A 6856-nucleotide genomic window follows, 5' to 3' on the forward strand; every position below is an offset into this window, starting at 1 on the left:
GTCTCAAGAGGGAGCTTGACACTACTCAAGCCAGGTCATATTTACTGCTATTTACAATACCCACCTTCTCTGCCATTTTCAACAAGTTCATTACAATTTAAACTATGTAGATTAAACACTCAGGTATTTACTCCTCCTCTCCAATATTCTCAATCCCGATTTACCACTGTATGTTATACTTACATGTTATGAGAATAATATTATTTTTTTATACTAGCATCAGCATTACCAGTAGTTAATTTAAAATTTACCCACCTTGGTGAATTCTCTTGCGGTATTTATCCGCTTCTTAAAGCCAATTTTCCTCTTATATAACATAAGTGTGAAGAGGTTCAAGAGTAACCTCCCGTGTCAAGTGAAGAAACTTGGTTTGTGGTTTCAATCATATTTTATATTTTATATCTACTTCATTACTACTATATTTTAATCGGTATTATGCACCCTACGGGGGAAAAATGTATCTCTCATTTAAGATATTTATTCTGCATATGTCAGATGAACATATCATACTAATAGACAGACTACTCCGCTAAAGAGGTACTATAGTAACATCCTGTTAAAAAATAAAATTATAAGGTATCAATGTAAATCTTGTAAGGTATATATCCGAGGTATGCTAGTAATACGGTAGGATATACCCGTTCTCAGAACGTCTATCATGATTTACTACTGCTATCAGCTATGTTCATCTTATAATAACTTGTTTTCTTGTTTATGCGTGAATATTGTTTTGCTAAATACCTTAATAAAAATCTTTGATTAAAAAAAATAATAATAATTTGATAATAGAAGTAAATTGGAAAGTTGTTTTACTTTTTTTTTGTTGCAGCCTTCTGACTTGTTATGAAATATGAAAATGGTATACTTTAACCCCTTGAGTGCTAACGACGGCTCTGAGCCGTCGCAGAGTTTCTCACTCAGGTGCTAACGACGGCTCAGAGCCGTCGCTAGCACTCTCCCACCTTGAGGGAGATCTGGGGGCTCCCACCCGCTCCTACCCCGGCGATCGTACCTGTAGAGTGACAGGCATCGCCGGGGCTTCCCGTTTTGCGTGGTGACGTCACGCGTAATGACGTGATGACGTCACCACGCAACTTTATATAAAAAACACAATGGACAATATAGGGAAAGGGGGCATGCTGCTTAGAAGCCTGTATCTCAGGCATCTAAGCAGCTACAGACCACCAAGACCCACCATTGGAAAGGTAATCACCTTTCCAATGGTGAAAATAAAAGGAAAAAAGTTTAAAAAAAACAAAAATTAAAAATATAAAATTAAAAAACCCCTCAAATGTGCTTAGCACCCAGGTGGGAAAGTGCTTAGCACTCAAAGGGTTAAAGGGACATTTAACACCTTGAGATATCAATATAAATTGTTTAATTATACGTTGTAAAACAACTTTGCAATATACTTTCATTATTTAGTTTGTTCTCCTTTCCTGTAATTTAATTCTGAATATTGTAGGCTCTCCAATTCATGTTAAACATGGAAGTTCAGACACAGCTATAATCCAGATAGTCATTGGTTGCACACTCTAGTAAGCCATTTATAACCATTCCTAATTGGTTACAATATGGCGGCACCCACTGCTTTATGAACATTAACTTTACCGATATTTGTTTAATATTTAAACAACTAGTATAATTTTTAAAAATACATGAACAAATTATTCTCAGGCTAATCTGCTTTAAATACATAATTCAAGCAATGATTTATTTAGTGTTTAATGTCCCTTTAAATCAGTTAGGCCAACTGAAAAAAGTGCATCATTTGAGTGGGTCCCTCACAGAAATATGACAATAGTGTCTAAATGTAAGCAGCAAGTAAACCTAAAAATTAGCTTAGTATAGGGTGTGAAAAGATCCTGTAATAATGATTACCTCCGCAATGTGCCATTACCATTACAATAAGATAAATGTATGCCTCTCACTATCACTGACTCTTTCATAAACAAATTTCCCAAAATATGCTGACCTTTAACCCCTGTCCAGGATTCCCACATCATGAAAATGGGAAATAAGAAGACGAACGATCCAAAGCAATATTACTTTAGGACACCCAATCATTGCATCAACTTCATAGGGACAGATTACTAGTGGAGCACTAGTTTGGGCTTGCGTTTGAGTGTTAAAACCACCAGAAGTAATTTTTTGCGCTCGTATATTCACGCTCGTATTTCGAGTTGAAAGTAAAAAGTTTGTGCTTTTTGTGTTTGTAATGTTGCGGTAACAAATAGACTTTGACAAGTCGTGAATGCACAATCACATTCCCCTACAGACCTCAATGGAGCTGAAAAAGTTGAAAAAAAACTAACATCCACAATTAGTGCAAACAAGCAGAATGTAACTTGCGCGCGAACGGCCACAAAAACCTGATAGCGCAGCACTCATAATCTAGCCCATAGGTGGCTCTACCATTAGGCCAAATAGGGAGTCACCTAAGGCCTCACTTAAACAGGGGCCTCATAGTGTGTTTCTATCTTTATATGGGGATTTTTTACGTGCATGTGCACGGCATGGCGATGAGTAAAAAAAACATTGTTGTATAGTTGACATAAAAGCGTAAGAAGTGCCTGTGAGCTCTGTCCATATGAATACGATGCGGGCAGTTATGGTGCACACAGCAAGTAGGGATATGCAGGTGTAATGCAGGAGAGTACAGATTAGCCTGATCGGAATGTGAGAATTAGCCTTACACTGCTTGACGAGGGAGCATGGGACAGCCTGTGTGAGCTCCATAGGATAATCCTGTCTGTAATGCTGATAATGATTACATACCAGGTCTGCTATGAGCTTTCATGACTAGTTACATTCTGCATTACCCCCTTCTCTCTCTCTCTCTCTTTTCCTATTCTCTCTCTCCCTCCCGTTTCACTCTTTCTATTCACTCCCTGTCTCTCTTTACTCTTTTTCTACTCTCCCTCCTTCTTTCTCTTTAATCTCTTTTCATGCTCTCCCTTATCTCTCTCTGCCCATCTCTATTCTATAAACACTCGCCCCTCACTTTTCTGTTTTACTCTACTCTCTCTGCACTCTCTTTCTCCCGTCTTCATTCTTTTCTCACTCTCTCCTCTCTATTTACTCTTCTTCCCCTATACTTTCTCTTCTTTTCTCCTTCTCCAGCTCCCTTTCACCCTCTCCAATCTCTCTTCTTCTCTATTCTGTCTCTTCTCTCCCTCTCAGTCTCTCCCTGTCTTCTCCTCTTTCTGTCTTTGAACACTATCTTCTCCTATGCTCCACTCTCCTCTCTATTTTCTGTCTCTCTTCTCTCTTTCCCTCTTTACTTTCTCTCACCTCTTCCTTTCCTATCTCCTTCTTCTTCTCTTTACCCTCTTCTCTCTCTCCTCTATTAACTTTTGCCTCTATTTTCTGTCCATTCTCTCTACCTTCTTTTCTTTCTATATCTTTCACTATCCTTTTTCTCTCTTCATTCTCCTTTCCCCAATCTCCCTCACCTCTTGCTTCCTCCCTTCTTTACCCCCTCTATTTGCTCCCCATTTTCTCTGTTTCTATCTACATTTTCACTCTACTCTTTCATCAAAATTCAGAGCAATTCATAATCATATTTATGTGGTTCATTTTTGCATTTTGTTTAGTGTCAAGAGGTCTGACATTTGAGCCTTACCTAAGGTCTCACTAACTGCGTCTGTCAATTTAACTGTTTTACAATTGGCTAGATTATGAGTTTTGCACTATACCGGGTGCGTAAATAACGCAATAAAATGAGCGGTACTGCATTTTCCATAGCGCTATCATTAAGTGTTAATGAAAAACCTCCATGTGCTGTGCTTTATGGTGCGTTAAGCTTCATACCGCACAAAAGCCAAGGTTTGAGTTTATATGCTTGTGCAGGCTTTCCCCATAGACATCAATGGGGAGAGAGTGTTAGAAAAAAACTAACACCTGCGATCACAGAATGGCAAATCGCCGTATCACAACCCCACTGATGTCTATGGGGGAAAGAACGTTACGTTTAAACACCCTAACATAAACCCCTAGTCTAAACACCCCTAATCCGCCGCCCCCGACATCGCAGATACTAAATAAAGTTATTAACCCCTAATCCTTCGCTCCCCGACATCGCCGATTCTAAATAAAGTGATTAACCCCTAAACTGCCGCCCCCGCATCGCTAACACCCAAATAAACATATTAACCCCTAAACCGCCAACCCCCCACATCGCAACTAATAAAAAAAACTATTAACCCCAAAACCGCCAGCCCCCCACGTAACTAATAAACGAAACCTATTAACCCCTGAACCGCCAGACAACCACATTGCAAAACACTAAGTTAAACTATTAACTCCTAAACACCCCCCTAACTTTAAATTAAAAGTTACAATATAACTATCTTTAAATAAATAAAAACTTACCTGTGAAAAAAAAAAAAAACTAACATTAAAGGGACACTGAACCCAAATGTTTTCTTTTCGTGATTCAGATAGAGCATTAAATTTTAAGCAACTTTCTAATTTACTCCTATTATCAAATTGTCTTTATTCTCTTGGTATCTTTATTTGAAATGCAAGAATGTAAGTTTAGATGCCGGCCCATTTTTGGTGAACAACCTGGGTTGCTCTTGCTGATTGGTGGATAAATTAATCCACCAATAAAAAGTGCTGTCCAGAGGTCTGAACTAAAAAAAAAGCTTAGATGCCTTCTTTTTCAAATAAAGATAGCAAGAGAACGAAGAAAAAATGATAATAGGAGTAAATTAGAAAGTTGCTTAAAATTGCATGCACTATCTGAATCACAAAAGAAAAAAAATTGGGTTCAGTGTCCCTTTAAACTATAAATTAAGTTAACATAACTATTGCCTAGATTACGAGTCTTGCGTTAGGGTTAAAAAGCAGCGTTGAGAGGTCCCAACGCTGCTTTTTAACGCCCACTGGTACTACGAGTCTGGCAGGTACAGGTGTACCGCTCACTTTTTTTTTGCGACTCGAAAATACAGCAAATCTACTTACGCCAATTGCGTATCCTATCTTTTCAATGGGATTTTCCTAACGCCGGTATTACGAGTCTTCCTAAAAGTGAGCAGTACACCCTCTCCTGTCAAGACTCCTACCGCATTTGAAAGTCAGTAGTTAAGAGTTTTATGGGCTAACACTGTAGTATAAAACTCTTAACTAAAGTGCTAAAAAGTACACTAACACCAATAAACTACTTATTAACCCCTAAACCGAGGCCCCCCCCACATTGCAAACAGTTAAATAAAAATGTTAACCCCTAAACTGCCGAACCGGACATCGCCGCCACTTTAATAAATATATTAACCCCTAAACCGCCACACTCCCGCTTCGCAAACACTAGTTAAATATTATTAACCCTTAATCTGCCGCCCCAACGTCGCCGGAACTATATTAAATGTATTAACCCCTAAATCTGTCTAACCCTAACACCCCCTAACTTAAATATTATTTAAATAAATCTAAATAAAATAACTACAATTAACTAAATTATTCCTATTTAAAACTAAATACTTACCTATAAAATAAACGCTAAGATAGCTACAATATTATCTAATAATTACATTGTAGCTATCTCATGGTTTTTTTTTATTTTACAGGCAACTTTGTATTTATTTTAACTAGGTAGAATAGTTATTAAATAGTTATTAACTATTTAATAACTACCTAGTTAAAATAAAGACAAAAGTACCTGTAAAATAAAAGCTTAGCTAAGTTACAATTACACCTAACACTACACTATAAATAAATTAATTATCTAAATTAAATTAAATTAATTACAATAAAATAAACTAAACTAAAGTACAACCCCCCCCCCCACTAATTTACAGAAAATAATAAAATAATTACGTTTTTTAAACTAATTACACCTAATCTAATCCCCCAAATAAAATAAAAAAGCCCCCCAAAATAAAAAGCCCTACCCTACACTAAATTACAAATAGCCCTTAAAAGGGCTTTTTGCGGGGCATTGCCCCAAAGTAATCAGCTCTTTACCTGTAAAAAAAAAAGTACAATGCCCCCCAACATTACAACCCACCACCCACACACCTAACCCTACTCTAAAACCCACCCAATACCCCCTTAATAAAACCTAACACTAACCCCTTGAAGATCACCCTACCTTGAGACGTCTTCACCCAACCGGGCCGAAGTCCTCAACGAAGCCGGGCGAAGTGGTCCTCCAGACGGGCAGAAGTCTTCATCGAATCCGGGCAGAAGTGGTCCTCCAGACGAGCAGAAGTCTTCATCCAGATGGCATCTTCTATCTTCATCCATCCGGCGCGGAGCGGGTCCATCTTCAAGACATCCGACGCGGAGCATCCTCTTCATCCGACGGCTACTGGAACAATGACGGGTCCTTTAAATGACGTCATCCAAGATGGGTCCCTTGAATTCCGATTGGCTGATAGAATTCAGCCAATCAGAATTAAGGTAGAAAAAATCCTATTGGTGATTGAGCTTGCATTCTATTGGCTGTTCCAAACATTTCACTTTAAACTTGTAATACGCACGCTAACCCGTACACATTACAAGTTTACTTCTAGCAGGGTTTTTTGCACTAAATAGCGCGCAAGTTGTAATCTGGCCCATAATGAATACAGGGAGTGCAGAATTATTAGGCAAATGAGTATTTTGACCACATCATCCACATCATCCTCTTTATGCATGTTGTCTTACTCCAAGCTGTATAGGCTCGAAAGCCTACTACCAATTAAGCATATTAGGTGATGTGCATCTCTGTAATGAGAAGGGGTGTGGTCTAATGACATCAACACCCTATATCAGGTGTGCATAATTATTAGGCAACTTCCTTTCCTTTGGCAAAATGGGTCAAAAGAAGGACTCAGGCTCAGAAAAGTAAAAATAGTGAGATATCTTGCAG

The sequence above is a fragment of the Bombina bombina genome, chromosome 2 (assembly GCF_027579735.1).
Source record: "Bombina bombina isolate aBomBom1 chromosome 2, aBomBom1.pri, whole genome shotgun sequence".
In the NCBI taxonomy this organism is placed as follows: domain Eukaryota; kingdom Metazoa; phylum Chordata; class Amphibia; order Anura; family Bombinatoridae; genus Bombina; species Bombina bombina.